Source organism: Syngnathus scovelli, unplaced genomic scaffold (genome assembly GCF_024217435.2).
Source record: "Syngnathus scovelli strain Florida unplaced genomic scaffold, RoL_Ssco_1.2 HiC_scaffold_23, whole genome shotgun sequence".
NCBI classification, from domain to species: domain Eukaryota; kingdom Metazoa; phylum Chordata; class Actinopteri; order Syngnathiformes; family Syngnathidae; genus Syngnathus; species Syngnathus scovelli.
In genome coordinates, this window is record NW_026061323.1 from 2,445,442 (window position 1) to 2,465,480 (window position 20,039).

The 20,039-nt window shown below is 44.9% G+C and overlaps 2 long non-coding RNA genes across 2 annotated transcripts; one reads left to right on the plus strand and one right to left on the minus strand.

The window, feature by feature from the left end:
* Positions 1–2,793: 2,793 nt before the first annotated feature.
* On the minus strand, positions 2,794–9,841 carry LOC125992621 (uncharacterized). The gene is made up of 8 exons (XR_011086283.1): positions 9,671–9,841; positions 9,482–9,563; positions 9,264–9,374; positions 5,691–5,807; positions 3,542–5,588; positions 3,369–3,446; positions 3,208–3,282; positions 2,794–3,021 (listed from the first exon to the last, which is right to left on the minus strand). It is a non-coding gene; the product is annotated as an uncharacterized lncRNA (long non-coding RNA).
* Positions 9,842–14,293: 4,452 nt separating this feature from the next.
* On the plus strand, positions 14,294–16,555 carry LOC125992622 (uncharacterized). The gene is made up of 4 exons (XR_011086284.1): positions 14,294–15,807; positions 15,903–15,980; positions 16,067–16,141; positions 16,328–16,555. It is a non-coding gene; the product is annotated as an uncharacterized lncRNA (long non-coding RNA).
* The last annotated feature ends 3,484 nt before the right edge of the window (positions 16,556–20,039 follow it).

A 20,039-nucleotide genomic window follows, 5' to 3' on the forward strand; every position in this document is an offset into this window, starting at 1 on the left:
TCCAAAATGTTTTGATTTGAGGAAATTACAAACAGGGGACGTTCCTCGTTGAGTGACGTTTACATCTCAAAGGGAGGACATCCATGTACTGCAGTAGAGCTGCCTGTATTCATTGTTTCACAAATGGATTGCTAATAGCTTGTTAAGCAAAACAGAAAAACATTTTAAAGTCCTTTCTGACTTTAATATTGTCAAAAAATACAGTCAATACAGACAAGCAAAATGTTAAATACTAATAATAAATTGATTTTGATTTTTACGTATTCAAGAGGGCATTTCTCTTTTAAAAAAAGAGAAAAAAAGTTTGCTGTAGAAGCAAACAGGTAGAGTGGATTCGTGTTTATTATTATATTTAATAAATACCAACGTTTTCATGCAGGTCATATCATATTATTTTTGTTGTATTTATCCGCCACACCTCAAAGACCGGTCCTTGAAAATATTGTCTGACATTAAACCGGTCCGTGGTGCAAAAAAGGTTGGGGACCGCTGCCTTAGGCAGCCTTTCAGACTCAGCTTTAGTGAAGTTTCAAGCTTAACATTGTAGGTGATTAATTAAGTTAATTATACCCTTAAAAAGAAATAAACACTAAATTAAATGTGTGTTTTAAAGGAAATACTTCAGAAATACTTCAGGAGATTTATACTTTTAAAAATTAAGAAAAACAGAAGATCATTTTGAACTCTTTCATGAATCTATTATAGTCAAAAAATGCACGGATTGGACATACAAATTGTGTTTACCTGTTGCCTTTATCTGACAAAGCTTTCTGACATTTAATTTTTGCTGGTACAGTGTCTTTCTATCATACAGGGGACTTGCGCGAAGTTTATATAGTAAAGCGGGGACATGCGCATTGTGAAATGTCAGACAAACAAAATATTACACACTCTGCTTACAAGCTGATTTTTTTTCATACTGAATAGGGCACTTTTCTGTCCATACAAATAATGCATATAGCTGACATTTCCGACATCTCATTTTTGCTGGTACATTGTCAAGACAGGTTGACTTGTGCGAAGTTTATATATTAAAGAGGGTACGTGTGCATTGTAAAATGTTCCGACAAACAAAATATTACACACTCTGCTTTCAAGCTGATTTTTGCAGACTGAATAGGGCACTTTTCTGTCCATACAAATAATGTACATACCTGACATTTCTGACATGTTATTTTTGCTGGTACAATGTCATCCTATCATAGAGGTTGACTTGCGCGAAGTTTATATATTAAAGAGGGGACATGTGCATTGTAAAATGTTCAAGACAAACAAAATATTACACACTCTGCTTTATTGAATTTCAAGCTGATTTATACTTATTGAATAGGGCACTTTTCCGACATTTCATTTTTTGCTGGTGCGATGTCTTCCTATCCTAGAGGGGACTTGTGCGAAGTTTATATATTAAACAGGGTACGTGTGCATTGTGAAATGTTCAGACAAACAAAATATTACACACTCTGCTTTCAAGCTGATTTTTGCAGACTGAATAGGGCACTTTTCTGTCCATACAAATAATGTACATACCTGACATTTCTGACATGTTATTTTTGCTGGTACAATGTCATCCTATCATAGAGGTTGACTTGCGCGAAGTTTATATATTAAAGAGGGGACATGTGCATTGTAAAATGTTCAAGACAAACAAAATATTACACACTCTGCTTTATTGAATTTCAAGCTGATTTATACTTATTGAATAGGGCACTTTTCCGACATTTCATTTTTTGTTGGTGCGATGTTTTCCTATCGTAGAGGGGACTTGCGCAAAGTTTATATATTGAAGAGGGGACATTTGCATCGTAAAATCTTTACATATGTTAGCATGTGTTATGTTAGAAGGGTGCCGGTTCAATTCCCCCGCTGACCCTCCCTGTTTGCATGTTCTCTCCGAGGCTTCAGGGATTTTCTCCGGGTACTCCGGTTTTCTCCCACATCCCTAAAACATGCTTGATAAAGCCGATTGAGCACTCCAAATTTCCCCAAGGTGGGACTGCGAGTGCGGATGGTTGGTTGTTTCTGTGTGCCCTGCGATTGGCTGGAAACCGGTTGAGGGTGTCTCCCGCCTACTGCTGGAAAGGCTCCAGCACGCCCGTGACCGCCATTGCGACAAAATGGTGCAGAAAATGGATGGATGAATTTTTACATATTGAAGAGGGGACTTTTATGTACAACAGTGTTAATTGCAAGTGTGTATTTAGTCGTTAGACTACAATGCTATTTAGTCTTAGTTTTATGTCAGTCATCTGGACTCTTTTAGTCTTAGTCTAGTTTTAGTCGACTAAATATAAATTCTAGTCTTAGTCGACTAAATGGTTCTCCAGAATTCCCAGTCACTGGAAATATCAATCACGCTGGTTGTTGGATTTGGTCCACAATTAGGAAAGCGTGCTATCCGCGCCTCACGGCAAAACCCATAGCCAATCACCTGTTATCCAATGTATTCACTGCATGCTCCTTTTATTTCTTCAGTTTTAGGAAAAGGCCAAGACTTGGGTGAGTGTTTCATTTTTTTTCTTACTGTCAAAAAAAGAAAACAAGTGACTTTCACCCCCCCCCCCCCAAAAAAAAAAATAATGTTACACTAAGTAAAATAAAGCACTGTTTGACATGATAGACCTGGTTAAGACCAAACTATATATTTTTTATACTCAGAGACCCAATAACCCCCCCCCCCTTTGCACTTTGCAACGGAGGGAAGGTAAAACGAGAAGAACCCTCGGACAAACCCTGACTGCAGGTGGGTGGCCATCTGCCTTGACCGGTTGGGTGGAAAGAGACAGCGAGAGACAAACTTAGCACTCATTTATTACACATTTCTCCTTAAGGATGCAATTTTGTTGTGTACAAAGAATTTTATGGCTTTCCAGTCTCGTCCATGATCTTTGAGTGATGGATTTTCATTTAAACATTTTTCACAGTCTTCCTTTCGAGGAACCCTCATTTCTGTCAGGAACTGCTTCAAATGCCATTGGATAATGTTTTTTTCTGTCTTTGACCAGAGTATTCTGGATTTCACTGTAAATAAACAAAGAAAGTAAGAAAGTGAATAAATAGATGGATGAAAATGATTATCGTTCAATCTTCTTAAACAAGCACATTACACAGGCATTATTAGTCATCCATTTTCCTTGTTAACAAATGTCAAACAAAGTGTTTGATTTCAAGGAGACAATATATTTTAGAGTCACTACACTAACACACCCTTTTGTTTAGATGGCTGTCCCCCAACTGCCTCTCTTGAAGTAGCAACTGTTTCTTTACCTTCCTCTGAGTTTTCTGAAATCATAAGACGTTTGCACTTATTGTGATTGAAAGTCACAATGCAGATGTAAATAATGAATGAATATTCAGTGAAAACTTACTTTCTTGACTTTTGAGAGTGGGCCTCTCAGACGGAATGTCCTTCCTCTCAGAGTCATCCGGCTCCTCTTCAGCTGAAACTAAATATTTTAAATCAATACTTGTGCACTAAAAGTCATTTTCCTTTGCTTTGTTTAGTAATAAGTGTAGCAAGTTATTGAAACCCTATACTTACAGTTTATGTTTGGCATTAAGCCCTCCAAGGTCTGTCCTTTGAATTGCCCCACTCCACTTTCCATGGCATAGAGGAGTCTACTGACTTTTGCTGTTTGCAAGGTCTCTTCAGGCAGTCTGTAGTATTCCCTATGGACTTCAATATCATGGCCCATGAAAGTTGCCAGCTGATCAAGCTCATGGCTTTTTAGATTTAGCAGCTGTGAAACAGTAGCCACATGTTTTCGCAATTTTGTGGACGTTATATTTTCTGGCCGTTCTGCTCCACAGGCCTCTGCAAATCTTTTTAGAGTATCGCATCCACGAATATTCCCCTCAGAACCAAAATGGGTGCGGGCAAAGATGTAGGGGTTGTTTGGGGCAATCCCAACCTCTTCCCTTGTTTTGAGGAGAAGATCCACAGATTCCTTGACATCAGGAGGGAACAACACTGGAACTTTGCGGCCTCTTTTCCCCTCTATTTCTACCCTGGTGAGATGATTGCACAGATTCTTCTCCAAAGGGGATAGACTGTTCAGAATGTCATCCTGCATGCTTTTCTTGTTTCTGTCCAGGTATGATTTCAACTCCATCCGCGACACTTCTCCTTCACGACGCCGATTGAATATTATAAGCTGTGTCAGAGTTATTTGAGACAGTTCACTCCATGCCTTTGTCGATGGATGGTCGATGAGTGCTTTTTTGTTAGCTTCTTCAAGGCATTTCAGATGATCACGAAGCTTTTTGATGTCCTCGGATAAGGGCAGTGTTTGGGGGTTGTTCCATTTCTTCCGATAAAGTGTTTTCAGAGCATTGGATGACACAAGCGTTGACCACTCCATTTCGATTAATCGCAGGAATTGATCTGCTCTTTCCTGTAAGCCGTGGTCCTGTTGACGCAGAGCCTCTCCTTGCAAAATCTGTGCCACCGTAACAAGGGAATAGCGCAGTTTCACCGGTGTTGAAGGAACGGCATATCTGTTTGTCAAGTCATTGAACCCATTCATACTTTTCACAGCCTTGAGTACAGTGTTGAACTTCCCTGGGTGGATTAAATCCTTCAGAAAGACAATGTCTTTGTCGATTTCCCTTGCCTCTAGGACAAGTCTGGCAAGTTCCCTCATCTTATTGCGCATGTCTGCCCGATATCGGCTAGACTCGCCATTTTTTAGAAACATCCTCTCTCCCAGTGAGATTATCAGCGTGTCACTTTTCACCACTTGAGTAACATGATCATATGTCATGTCTCCAAGAACCCGTTTCAGTCCGATGGAAATGGAGGTGTCAGTGGGCAACAACATGGAGCAAGCAGCTTGAACTTTTCTCCTCACTGGTCCATCTTCTTTCACTCGCAATTTGCAAATTTTGATATGTCGCCAGATGTCAGATTTGACATACATAGCAAAGCAAAACTTGCATGGCAAATAGTCTGCAGCTGTTGAGGGATTTGTTGCTTGCCTTCTTGGCACGATTTGTCCATTTCCAGATGCTAGTACTTCACAGTTATGTTGGTAGTTTCCTTGATTCCTCACTTTGGTCAATAAACAATTACGCTGGCTTGAGCCTTTCTTATGCATCAGTGCCTTAGCTATGTCAGGTTTATCGCAATGTTTCTGCATCAGATGCCTTGCAATTTTTGCAAAAGGTTTCTCGCAATAAAGGCAGTAATTCCTCTTATCATAGACACGATGATGGGCAGTGTTTGAGGACATTTTAACATGAATACCTCGTTGAATGTCGCTACCATTACCATTATAATTTACTGCCTTTAGGGGTTTTAACGAAGTGCTTGACACTTCTGCAAGCTGTTCTTTCTTATCTGACATGTCCAGCTCAAGGGAAACCTGTTTCCTTGGGATTTTGGAAGGTGGCTCTTTGTAGATCCCTCCCTTTTCTGCTTCTTCATCGTCATCTTCCTCCTCCTCTTCATCATCATCATCATCATCATCATCGTCCTCTTCTTCTTCAACATAGTCCTCATCTTTTTGTTCATCTTTATCCTCATCATCATCATCATCATCAGTAGCATCAGAGATATCCAAGGGAAGGGAAAGCTGTTGCACACTGGTCTGAAATAAAGACACACAACGTATGTACCTTGCAAACAATAAACTGTGTCAATATCCTCAATACTTTTCTCCTAGAAAATAATGTATTAAACCACTTCTTACCATTTCAGACACAGATGGTTCCTTTTCAATGGGAGAAGCTGAATCCACCAGGTCATTGCCAGTAATTTCCAACACATCTGGGGTTATGAAATCACAATTTTCAGTTTGAGTTGTGACCTGTAAAGATATTTAAAGGAAGAGTTAAACATTTTGGTGAATTTACATGTTTTGCACATACGGATACAATCCAGATGTACAGCTTAGCATGAAGATTTTGATAAGCCTCTATCATGACAAACATCTTGATTCACCGACAATTACATTTTATAATCCATGTTTTACAGCATGAAATCACTCATTTGAAGTAAGTTTCTATCATTGCGAATATAAAAAACAATTCATGTTCCCTTGACATGTGATATATCATGTAATTTTAACTATAATAAAAATAAATTATTAGTCAATACCAGAATCTGCATGTAAAGGCATGCAGTACTTTTGTTTATTTAATTTACAATTATATATATATATATATCCATCCATCCATCCATCTTCTTCCGCTTATCCGGGGTCGGGTCACGGGGGCAGCAGCTTTAGGAGGGACTCCCAGACTTCCCTCTCCCCAGCCACTTCATCCAGCTCATCCCGGGGGATCCCAAGGCGTTCCCAGGCCAGCTGAGAGACGTAGTCTCTCCAGCGCGTCCTGGGTCGTCCCCGGGGTCTCCTACCGGTGGGACATGCCCGGAACACCTCCCCAGGGAGGCGTCCAGGAGGCATCCTGATAAGATGCCCGAGCCACCTCATCTGGCTCCTCTCAACGTGGAGGAGTAGCGACTCTACTCCGAGTCTCTCCCGGATGACCGCGCTTCTCACCCTATCTCTAAGGGAGAGCCCGGACATCCTGCGGAGAAAACTCATTTCGGCCGCTTGTATCCGAGATCTCGTTCTTTCGGTCACGACCCATAGCTCGTGACCATAGGTGAGGGTAGGAGCGTAAATCGACCGGTAAATTGAGAGCTTTGCCTTTTGGCTCAGCTCTCTCTTCACCACAACGGACCGGTACAGGGTCCGCATTACTGCCGACGCTGCACCGATCCGCCTGTCGATCTCACGCTCCATCCTCCCCTCACTCGTGAACAAGACTCCAAGATACTTGAACTCCTCCACTTGGGGCAGGATCTCATCCCCGATCCGGAGAGGGCATTCCACCCTTTTCCGATCGAGGACCATGGACTCGGATTTGGAGGTGCTGACCCTCATCCCGACCGCTTCACACTCGGCTGCGAACCGTTCCAGCGAGAGCTGGAGATCACGGCCTGAAGAAGCCAACAGCACCACGTCATCTGCAAAAAGCAGAGACGCGATGCTGAGGTCCCCAAACCGGACCCCCTCAACGCCTCGGCTGCGCCTAGAAATTCTGTCCATAAAAATTATGAACAGAATCGGTGACAAAGGGCAGCCTTGGCGGAGTCCAACCCTCACTGGGAACAAATCCGACTTACTGCCGGAAATGCGGACCAGACTCTGGCATCGGTGATACATGGAGCGAACCGCCCTTATCAGTTGGCTCGGCACCCCGTACTCCCGAAGCACCCTCCACAGAACCTCCCGAGGGACACGGTCGAACACCTTCTCCAAGTCCACAAAACACATGTGGACTGGTTGGGCGAACTCCCATGCACCCTCGAGGATCCTGCCGAGGGTGTAGAGCTGGTTCACTGTTCCACGGCCAGGACGAAAGCCACACTGCTCCTCCTGAATCCGAGGTTCGACCTCCCGACGGACCCTCCTCTCCAGCACCCCTGAATAGACCTTACCAGGGAGGCTGAGGAGTGTGATTCCCCTGTAATTGGAACACACCCTCCGGTCCCCCTTCTTAAAGAGGGGAACCACCACCCCAGTCTGCCAATCCAGAGGCACTGTCCCCGATGCCCACGCAACGTTGTAGAGGCGTGTCAGCCATGACAGCCCCACAACATCCAGAGCCTTTAAGAACTCCGGGCGGATCTCATCCACCCCCGTGGCCTTGCCACCGAGCAGTTTTTTAACTACCTCAGTGACTTCGACCCCAGAGATTGGAGAATCCGCCTCAGAGTCTCCAGGCCCTGCTTCCTCAATGGAAGGCGTGTAGGTGGAATTGAGGAGGTCTTCGAAGTATTCTCCCCACCGACTCACGACGTCCCTAGTCGAGGTCAGCAGCACGCCATCCCCGCTGTAAACAGTGTTGACGTTGCACTGCTTCCCCCTCCTGAGACGCCGGATGGTGGACCAGAATTTCCTCGAAGCCGTCCGAAAGTCATTCTCCATGGCCTCACCAAACTCCTCCCACGCCCGGGTTTTTGCCTCAGCAACCGCCGAAGCCGCGTTCCGCTTGGCCATCCGGTACTTGTCAGCTGCCTCCGGAGTCCCGCAGGCCAAAACGGCCCGATAGAACTCCTTCTTCAGCTTGACGGCATCCCTTACCGCCGGTGTCCACCAGCGGGTTCGGGGATTGCCGCCACGACAGGCGCCAACGACCTTACGGCCACAGCTCCGGTCGGCGGCCTCAACAATGGAGGCGCGGAACATGGTCCACTCAGACTCAATGTCCCCCGCCTCCCCCGGGACGTGGGAAAAGCTCTGCCGGAGGTGGGAGTTGAAGCTCTTCCTGACAGGAGATTCTGCCAGGCGTTCCCAGCAGACCCTCACAGAGCGTTTGGGTCTGCCAGGTCGGACCGGCATCTTCCCCCACCATCGGAGCCAACCCACCACCAGGTGGTGATCAGTTGACAGCTCCGCCCCTCTCTTCACCCGAGTGTCCAAAACATGCGGCCGCAAATCCGATGACACGACTACAAAGTCGATCATCGAACCGCGGCCTAGGGTGTCCTGGTGCCAAGTGCACACATGGACACCCTTATGTTTGAACATGGTGTTCATTATTGAAAATCCGTGTCGAGCACAGAAGTCCAACAATAGAACACCGCTCGGGTTCAGATCAGGGGGGCCGTTCCTCCCAATCACGCCCTTCCAGGTCTCACTGTCATTGCCCACGTGAGCATTGAAGTTTCCCAGTAGAACGATGGAGTCCCCAGAAGGAGCGCTCTCCAGCACTTCTTCCAGGGACCCCAAGAAGGGTGGGTACTCTGAGCTGCCGTTTGGTGCATAGACACAAACAACAGTCAGGACCCGTCCCCCCACCCGAAGGCGGAGGGAGGCTACCCTCTCGTTCACCGGGGTGAACCCCAATGTGCAGGCGCCCAGCCGGGGGGCAATAAGTATACCCACACCTGCTCGACGCCTCTCACCGTGGGCAACTCCAGAGTGGAAGAGAGTCCAGCCCCTCTCGAGAGGGCTTGTACCGGAACCCAAACTGTGCGTGGAGGCTAGTCCGACTATATCTAGTCGGAATCTTTCTGCCTCGCACACCAGCTCGGGCTCCTTTCCAGCCAGAGAGGTGACATTCCATGTCCCAAGAGCCAGCTTCTGCAGCCGGGGATCAGACCGCCAAGGTCCCTGCCTTTGGCTGCCGCCCAGCTCACATTGCACCCGACCCCTTCGGCCCCTCCCACAGGTGGTGAGCCCATGGGAAGATATATGTATATATATATATATATATATGTATATAAAACACACACATACTGTTATACATACCTGTCGCCATGGACAGTTGGTGTCCCCATAGTCGTACACAATTTCTTCTCCTTTGTTTATTTTTGTGATTGCAAAAGCACACAGATGTGTTTTTTTCTGTTTATCCAGTATCTGTTGGTCATATAGGCACAGACAATAAATAGTAGGAATTACAGTCATTAACAGTAATTTTTCTGTCTGACGGTTTCAACAGTGTATACATATATATTGTTACTTACTATTCTAATTTTGCTGTTTGGCTTTATGTGATCATCATTTATGAATCTTCCAAGTCTTGCTGTGTGCTTGCTGCCATCCACGCTGTATAGGGGATTTATTGCACTTATTTAGTCTTTGTTGCATTTCAGCGATATTATCAAACATAGCTGAAGCATCTATAACTAAATGATTCATTTAATTGTTCTTACCAGAAAATCTGTCCCCGGAAAGAGTAAAAATACAGAAATGCCGCATCTGTATCTGAGTATTGTTTGAACAGGGCTTCTCCTTCTGAACCTGTCACGTGCCTTCCAACGTATTCAAGCAAGAACTCTCCTGCCTCCATGTTTTTGGTGGCAATTATTCCATAACCTGAAAAATGTGAGTATTTACATTTAATTATAGTATGATAAAAAAAAAAAAAAAGTTTTGCATAGCAGACCCGTAGTAGAGCCTTAAATTGCTTAAAATGCTTTTGCAATCACAAAAATAAACAAAGGAGAAGAAATTGTGTACGACTATGGGGACACCAACTGTCCATGGCGACAGGTATGTATAACAGTATGTGTGTGTTTTATATACATATATATATATATACATATATCTTCCCATGGGCTCACCACCTGTGGGAGGGGCCGAAGGGGTCGGGTGCAATGTGAGCTGGGCGGCAGCCAAAGGCAGGGACCTTGGCGGTCTGATCCCCGGCTGCAGAAGCTGGCTCTTGGGACATGGAATGTCACCTCTCTGGCTGGAAAGGAGCCCGAGCTGGTGTGCGAGGCAGAAAGATTCCGACTAGATATAGTCGGACTAGCCTCCACGCACAGTTTGGGTTCCGGTACAAGCCCTCTCGAGAGGGGCTGGACTCTCTTCCACTCTGGAGTTGCCCACGGTGAGAGGCGTCGAGCAGGTGTGGGTATACTTATTGCCCCCCGGCTGGGCGCCTGCACATTGGGGTTCACCCCGGTGAACGAGAGGGTAGCCTCCCTCCGCCTTCGGGTGGGGGGACGGGTCCTGACTGTTGTTTGTGTCTATGCACCAAACGGCAGCTCAGAGTACCCACCCTTCTTGGGGTCCCTGGAAGAAGTGCTGGAGAGCGCTCCTTCTGGGGACTCCATCGTTCTACTGGGTGACTTCAATGCTCACGTGGGCAATGACAGTGAGACCTGGAAGGGCGTGATTGGGAGGAACGGCCCCCCTGATCTGAACCCGAGCGGTGTTCTATTGTTGGACTTCTGTGCTCGACACGGATTTTCAATAATGAACACCATGTTCAAACATAAGGGTGTCCATGTGTGCACTTGGCACCAGGACACCCTAGGCCGCGGTTCGATGATCGACTTTGTAGTCGTGTCATCGGATTTGCGGCCGCATGTTTTGGACACTCGGGTGAAGAGAGGGGCGGAGCTGTCAACTGATCACCACCTGGTGGTGGGTTGGCTCCGATGGTGGGGGAAGATGCCGGTCCGACCTGGCAGACCCAAACGCTCTGTGAGGGTCTGCTGGGAACGCCTGGCAGAATCTCCTGTCAGGAAGAGCTTCAACTCCCACCTCCGGCAGAGCTTTTCCCACGTCCCGGGGGAGGCGGGGGACATTGAGTCTGAGTGGACCATGTTCCGCGCCTCCATTGTTGAGGCCGCCGACCGGAGCTGTGGCCGTAAGGTCGTTGGCGCCTGTCGTGGCGGCAATCCCCGAACCCGCTGGTGGACACCGGCGGTAAGGGATGCCGTCAAGCTGAAGAAGGAGTTCTATCGGGCCGTTTTGGCCTGCGGGACTCCGGAGGCAGCTGACAGGTACCGGATGGCCAAGCGGAACGCGGCTTCGGCGGTTGCTGAGGCAAAAACCCGGGCGTGGGAGGAGTTTGGTGAGGCCATGGAGAATGACTTTCGGACGGCTTCGAGGAAATTCTGGTCCACCATCCGGCGTCTCAGGAGGGGGAAGCAGTGCAACGTCAACACTGTTTACAGCGGGGATGGCGTGCTGCTGACCTCGACTAGGGACGTCGTGAGTCGGTGGGGAGAATACTTCGAAGACCTCCTCAATTCCACCTACACGCCTTCCATTGAGGAAGCAGGGCCTGGAGACTCTGAGGCGGATTCTCCAATCTCTGGGGTCGAAGTCACTGAGGTAGTTAAAAAACTGCTCGGTGGCAAGGCCACGGGGGTGGATGAGATCCGCCCGGAGTTCTTAAAGGCTCTGGATGTTGTGGGGCTGTCATGGCTGACACGCCTCTACAACGTTGCGTGGGCATCGGGGACAGTGCCTCTGGATTGGCAGACTGGGGTGGTGGTTCCCCTCTTTAAGAAGGGGGACCGGAGGGTGTGTTCCAATTACAGGGGAATCACACTCCTCAGTCTATTCAGGGGTGCTGGAGAGGAGGGTCCGTCGGGAGGTCGAACCTCGGATTCAGGAGGAGCAGTGTGGCTTTCGTCCTGGCCGTGGAACAGTGGACCAGCTCTACACCCTCGGCAGGATCCTCGAGGGTGCATGGGAGTTCGCCCAACCAGTCCACATGTGTTTTGTGGACTTGGAGAAGGCGTTCGACCGTGTCCCTCGGGAGGTTCTGTGGAGGGTGCTTCGGGAGTACGGGGTGCCGAGCCAACTGATAAGGGCGGTTCGCTCCCTGTATCACCGATGCCAGAGTCTGGTCCGCATTTCCGGCAGTAAGTCGGATTCGTTCCCAGTGAGGGTTGGACTCCGCCAAGGCTGCCCTTTGTCACCGATTCTGTTCATAATTTTTATGGACAGAATTTCTAGGCGCAGCCGAGGCGTTGAGGGGGTCCGGTTTGGGGACCTCAGCATCGCGTCTCTGCTTTTTGCAGATGACGTGGTGCTGTTGGCTTCTTCAGGCCGTGATCTCCAGCTCTCGCTGGAACGGTTCGCAGCCGAGTGTGAAGCGGTCGGGATGAGGGTCAGCACCTCCAAATCCGAGTCCATGGTCCTCGATCGGAAAAGGGTGGAATGCCCTCTCCGGATCGGGGATGAGATCCTGCCCCAAGTGGAGGAGTTCAAGTATCTTGGAGTCTTGTTCACGAGTGAGGGGAGAATGGAGCGTGAGATCGACAGGCGGATCGGTGCAGCGTCGGCAGTAATGCGGACCCTGTACCGGTCCGTTGTGGTGAAGAGAGAGCTGAGCCAAAAGGCAAAGCTCTCAATTTACCGGTCGATTTACGCTCCTACCCTCACCTATGGTCACGAGCTATGGGTCGTGACCGAAAGAACGAGATCTCGGATACAAGCGGCCGAAATGAGTTTTCTCCGCAGGATGTCCGGGCTCTCCCTTAGAGATAGGGTGAGAAGCGCGGTCATCCGGGAGAGACTCGGAGTAGAGTCGCTACTCCTCCACGTTGAGAGGAGCCAGATGAGGTGGCTCGGGCATCTTATCAGGATGCCTCCTGGACGCCTCCCTGGGGAGGTGTTCCGGGCATGTCCCACCGGTAGGAGACCCCGGGGACGACCCAGGACGCGCTGGAGAGACTACGTCTCTCAGCTGGCCTGGGAACGCCTTGGGATCCCCCGGGATGAGCTGGATGAAGTGGCTGGGGAGAGGGAAGTCTGGGAGTCCCTCCTAAAGCTGCTGCCCCCGCGACCCGACCCCGGATAAGCGGAAGAAGATGGATGGATGGATGGATATATATATATATATATATATATATATATATATATATATATATATATATATATATATATATATATATATATATATATATATATATATATATATATATATATATCTATAATTGTAAATTAAATAAACAAAAGTACTGCATGCCTTTACATGCAGATTCTGGTATTGACTAATAATTTATTTTTATTATAGTTAAAATTACATGATATATCACATGTCAAGGGAACAAGAATTGTTTTTTATATTCGCAATGATAGAAACTTACTTCAAATGAGTGATTTCATGCTGTAAAACATGGATTATAAAATGTAATTGTCGGTGAATCAAGATGTTTGTCATGATAGAGGCTTATCAAAATCTTCATGCTAAGCTGTACATCTGGATTGTATCCGTATGTGCAAAACATGTAAATTCACCAAAATGTTTAACTCTTCCTTTAAATATCTTTACAGGTCACAACTCAAACTGAAAATTGTGATTTCATAACCCCAGATGTGTTGGAAATTACTGGCAATGACCTGGTGGATTCAGCTTCTCCCATTGAAAAGGAACCATCTGTGTCTGAAATGGTAAGAAGTGGTTTAATACATTATTTTCTAGGAGAAAAGTATTGAGGATATTGACACAGTTTATTGTTTGCAAGGTACATACGTTGTGTGTCTTTATTTCAGACCAGTGTGCAACAGCTTTCCCTTCCCTTGGATATCTCTGATGCTACTGATGATGATGATGATGATGAGGATAAAGATGAACAAAAAGATGAGGACTATGTTGAAGAAGAAGAGGACGATGATGATGATGATGATGATGATGATGAAGAGGAGGAGGAAGATGACGATGAAGAAGCAGAAAAGGGAGGGATCTACAAAGAGCCACCTTCCAAAATCCCAAGGAAACAGGTTTCCCTTGAGCTGGACATGTCAGATAAGAAAGAACAGCTTGCAGAAGTGTCAAGCACTTCGTTAAAACCCCTAAAGGCAGTAAATTATAATGGTAATGGTAGCGACATTCAACGAGGTATTCATGTTAAAATGTCCTCAAACACTGCCCATCATCGTGTCTATGATAAGAGGAATTACTGCCTTTATTGCGAGAAACCTTTTGCAAAAATTGCAAGGCATCTGATGCAGAAACATTGCGATAAACCTGACATAGCTAAGGCACTGATGCATAAGAAAGGCTCAAGCCAGCGTAAATGTTTATTGACCAAAGTGAGGAATCAAGGAAACTACCAACATAACTGTGAAGTACTAGCATCTGGAAATGGACAAATCGTGCCAAGAAGGCAAGCAACAAATCCCTCAACAGCTGCAGACTATTTGCCATGCAAGTTTTGCTTTGCTATGTATGTCAAATCTGACATCTGGCGACATATCAAAATTTGCAAATTGCGAGTGAAAGAAGATGGACCAGTGAGGAGAAAAGTTCAAGCTGCTTGCTCCATGTTGTTGCCCACTGACACCTCCATTTCCATCGGACTGAAACGGGTTCTTGGAGACATGACATATGATCATGTTACTCAAGTGGTGAAAAGTGACACGCTGATAATCTCACTGGGAGAGAGGATGTTTCTAAAAAATGGCGAGTCTAGCCGATATCGGGCAGACATGCGCAATAAGATGAGGGAACTTGCCAGACTTGTCCTAGAGGCAAGGGAAATCGACAAAGACATTGTCTTTCTGAAGGATTTAATCCACCCAGGGAAGTTCAACACTGTACTCAAGGCTGTGAAAAGTATGAATGGGTTCAATGACTTGACGAACAGATATGCCGTTCCTTCAACACCGGTGAAACTGCGCTATTCCCTTGTTACGGTGGCACAGATTTTGCAAGGAGAGGCTCTGCGTCAACAGGACCACGGCTTACAGGAAAGAGCAGATCAATTCCTGCGATTAATCGAAATGGAGTGGTCAACGCTTGTGTCATCCAATGCTCTGAAAACACTTTATCGGAAGAAATGGAACAACCCCCAAACACTGCCCTTATCCGAGGACATCAAAAAGCTTCGTGATCATCTGAAATGCCTTGAAGAAGCTAACAAAAAAGCACTCATCGACCATCCATCGACAAAGGCATGGAGTGAACTGTCTCAAATAACTCTGACACAGCTTATAATATTCAATCGGCGTCGTGAAGGAGAAGTGTCGCGGATGGAGTTGAAATCATACCTGGACAGAAACAAGAAAAGCATGCAGGATGACATTCTGAACAGTCTATCCCCTTTGGAGAAGAATCTGTGCAATCATCTCACCAGGGTAGAAATAGAGGGGAAAAGAGGCCGCAAAGTTCCAGTGTTGTTCCCTCCTGATGTCAAGGAATCTGTGGATCTTCTCCTCAAAACAAGGGAAGAGGTTGGGATTGCCCCAAACAACCCCTACATCTTTGCCCGCACCCATTTCTGTTCTGAGGGGAATATTCGTGGATGCGATACTCTAAAAAGATTTGCAGAGGCCTGTGGAGCAGAACGGCCAGAAAATATAACGTCCACAAAATTGCGAAAACATGTGGCTACTGTTTCACAGCTGCTAAATCTAAAAAGCCATGAGCTTGATCAGCTGGCAACTTTCATGGGCCATGATATTGAAGTCCATAGGGAATACTACAGACTGCCTGAAGAGACCTTGCAAACAGCAAAAGTCAGTAGACTCCTCTATGCCATGGAAAGTGGAGTGGGGCAATTCAAAGGACAGACCTTGGAGGGCTTAATGCCAAACATAAACTGTAAGTATAGGGTTTCAATAACTTGCTACACTTATTACTAAACAAAGCAAAGGAAAATGACTTTTAGTGCACAAGTATTGATTTAAAATATTTAGTTTCAGCTGAAGAGGAGCCGGATGACTCTGAGAGGAAGGACATTCCGTCTGAGAGGCCCACTCTCAAAAGTCAAGAAAGTAAGTTTTCACTGAATATTCATTCATTATTTACATCTGCATTGTGACTTTCAATCACAATAAGTGCAAACGTCTTATGATTTCAGAAAACTCAGAGGAAGGTAAAGAAACAGTTGCTACTTCAAGAGAGGCAGTTGGGGGACAGCCATCTAAACAAAAGGGTGTGTTAGTGTAGTGACTCTAAAATATATTGTCTCCTTGAAATCAAACACTTTGTTTGACATTTGTTAACAAGGAAAATGGATGACTAATAATGCCTGTGTAATGTGCTTGTTTAAGAAGATTGAACGATAATCATTTCCATCCATCTATTTATTCACTTTCTTACTTTCTTTGTTTATTTACAGTGAAATCCAGAATACTCTGGTCAAAGACAGAAAAAAACATTATCCAATGTCATTTGAAGCAGTTCCTGACAGAAATGAGGGTTCCTCGAAAGGAAGACTGTGAAAAATGTTTAAATGAAAATCCATCACTCAAAGATCATGGACGAGACTGGAAAGCCATAAAATTCTTTGTACACAACAAAATTGCATCCTTAAGGAGAAATGTGTAATAAATGAGTGCTAAGTTTGTCTCTCGCTGTCTCTTTCCACCCAACCGGTCAAGGCAGATGGCCACCCACCTGCAGTCAGGGTTTGTCCGAGGGTTCTTCTCGTTTTACCATCCCTCCGTTGCAAAGTGCAAAGGGGGGGGGGGGTTATTGGGTCTCTGAGTATAAAAAATATATAGTTTGGTCTTAACCAGGTCTATCATGTCAAACAATGCTTTATTTTACTTAGTGTAACATTATTTTTTTTTTTTGGGGGGGGGGGGTGAAAGTCACTTGTTTTCTTTTTTTGACAGTAAGAAAAAAAATGAAACACTCACCCAAGTCTTGGCCTTTTCCTAAAACTGAAGAAATAAAAGGAGCATGCAGTGAATACATTGGATAACAGGTGATTGGCTATGGGTTTTGCCGTGAGGCGCGGATAGCACGCTTTCCTAATTGTGGACCAAATCCAACAACCAGCGTGATTGATATTTCCAGTGACTGGGAATTCTGGAGAACCATTTAGTCGACTAAGACTAGAATTTATATTTAGTCGACTAAAACTAGACTAAGACTAAAAGAGTCCAGATGACTGACATAAAACTAAGACTAAATAGCATTGTAGTCTAACGACTAAATACACACTTGCAATTAACACTGTTGTACATAAAAGTCCCCTCTTCAATATGTAAAAATTCATCCATCCATTTTCTGCACCATTTTGTCGCAATGGCGGTCACGGGCGTGCTGGAGCCTTTCCAGCAGTAGGCGGGAGACACCCTCAACCGGTTTCCAGCCAATCGCAGGGCACACAGAAACAACCAACCATCCGCACTCGCAGTCCCACCTTGGGGAAATTTGGAGTGCTCAATCGGCTTTATCAAGCATGTTTTAGGGATGTGGGAGAAAACCGGAGTATCCCTGAAGCCTCGGAGAGAACATGCAAACAGGGAGGGTCAGCGGGGGAATTGAACCGGCACCCTTCTAACATAACACATGCTAACATATGTAAAGATTTTACGATGCAAATGTCCCCTCTTCAATATATAAACTTTGCGCAAGTCCCCTCTACGATAGGAAAACATCGCACCAACAAAAAATGAAATGTCGGAAAAGTGCCCTATTCAATAAGTATAAATCAGCTTGAAATTCAATAAAGCAGAGTGTGTAATATTTTGTTTGTCTTGAACATTTTACAATGCACATGTCCCCTCTTTAATATATAAACTTCGCGCAAGTCAACCTCTATGATAGGATGACATTGTACCAGCAAAAATAACATGTCAGAAATGTCAGGTATGTACATTATTTGAATGGACAGAAAAGTGCCCTATTCAGTCTGCAAAAATCAGCTTGAAAGCAGAGTGTGTAATATTTTGTTTGTCTGAACATTTCACAATGCACACGTACCCTCTTTAATATATAAACTTCGCACAAGTCCCCTCTAGGATAGGAAGACATCGCACCAGCAAAAAATGAAATGTCGGAAAAGTGCCCTATTCAATAAGTATAAATCAGCTTGAAATTCAATAAAGCAGAGTGTGTAATATTTTGTTTGTCTTGAACATTTTACAATGCACATGTCCCCTCTTTAATATATAAACTTCGCGCAAGTCAACCTCTATGATAGGATGACATTGTACCAGCAAAAATAACATGTCAGAAATGTCAGGTATGTACATTATTTGTATGGACAGAAAAGTGCCCTATTCAGTCTGCAAAAATCAGCTTGAAAGCAGAGTGTGTAATATTTTGTTTGTCGGAACATTTTACAATGCACACGTACCCTCTTTAATATATAAACTTCGCACAAGTCAACCTGTCTTGACAATGTACCAGCAAAAATGAGATGTCGGAAATGTCAGCTATATGCATTATTTGTATGGACAGAAAAGTGCCCTACTCAGTATGAAAAAAAATCAGCTTGTAAGCAGAGTGTGTAATATTTTGTTTGTCTGACATTTCACAATGCGCATGTCCCCGCTTTACTATATAAACTTCGCGCAAGTCCCCTGTATGATAGAAAGACACTGTACCAGCAAAAATTAAATGTCAGAAAGCTTTGTCAGATAAAGGCAACAGGTAAACACAATTTGTATGTCCAATCCGTGCATTTTTTGACTATAATAGATTCATGAAAGAGCTCAAAATGATCTTCTGTTTTTCTTAATTTTTAAAAGTATAAATCTCCTGAAGTATTTCTGAAGTATTTCCTTTAAAACACACATTTAATTTAGTGTTTATTTCTTTTTAAGGGTATAATTAAACTTCACTAAAGCTGAGTCTGAAAGGCTGCCTAAGGCAGCGGTCCCCAACCTTTTTTGCACCACGGACCGGTTTAATGTCAGACAATATTTTCAAGGACCGGTCTTTGAGGTGTGGCGGATAAATACAACAAAAATAATATGATATGACCTGCATGAAAACGTTGGTATTTATTAAATATAATAATAAACACGAATCCACTCTACCTGTTTGCTTCTACAGCAAACTTTTTTTCTCTTTTTTTAAAAGAGAAATGCCCTCTTGAATACGTAAAAATCAAAATCAATTTATTATTAGTATTTAACATTTTGCTTGTCTGTATTGACTGTATTTTTTGACAATATTAAAGTCAGAAAGGACTTTAAAATGTTTTTCTGTTTTGCTTAACAAGCTATTAGCAATCCATTTGTGAAACAATGAATACAGGCAGCTCTACTGCAGTACATGGATGTCCTCCCTTTGAGATGTAAACGTCACTCAAGGAGGAACGTCCCCTGTTTGTAATTTCCTCAAATCAAAACATTTTGGGTTTTTTTCAGTAATATTATGACCAAATATCTTCAAAATAATATTTCTGTTGTGTCTGTGTACTGTTAAAACGACTGGAACCTAAAGTCCCCTGTCAACAGGATACTACCATGGGTCCCCTGTGATACCGCTTTGCGTGTATGTGTGTGTGTGTGTGTGTGTGTGTGTGTGTGTGTGTGTGTGTGTTCACACCCTGTGTGGGTGCGAGCGTGTGAGGAGAAAGAAGGCATGGGTAAGACAATCTCTTTTAAACCAGGAGGCAATAAATGGGAACGCCCCTGTCATAAATAGTTTTTGATTAAAGGGAATCATTAGGAAGTGTTCAAACTCTTCCCGCAAACATTCCTATTTGCCAGTTAAATGGGCACTACAATTGACTACGAGAGTTGCAAACAACAGATGAAGAGCAGTCCTTGGCAGATTATATGATCAGGACGCTCAAACTGTGTCAAAGACAAATTTACTGCCGCTTGATCTTTCCTCCTCACAGGTCGACAACCCCATCAATCCAGGAGACTGGGTCTACATCGAGGTCATCAAAGGAAGGAACTAGGCCAGCCACGACGGGAGGGACCATTCCAAGTCTTGCTGACTACACATGTTGCACCCAAGGTTGCAGGACCCACAAATGCATTAACGACGACTGCTCTCCAGGAGGAAACTGGATGGGAGCTTTGGACATCACCGCTGTGTGCCAGGATGAGAGAGCCGTTTTCAAGGTGTAAGGGCTCTAC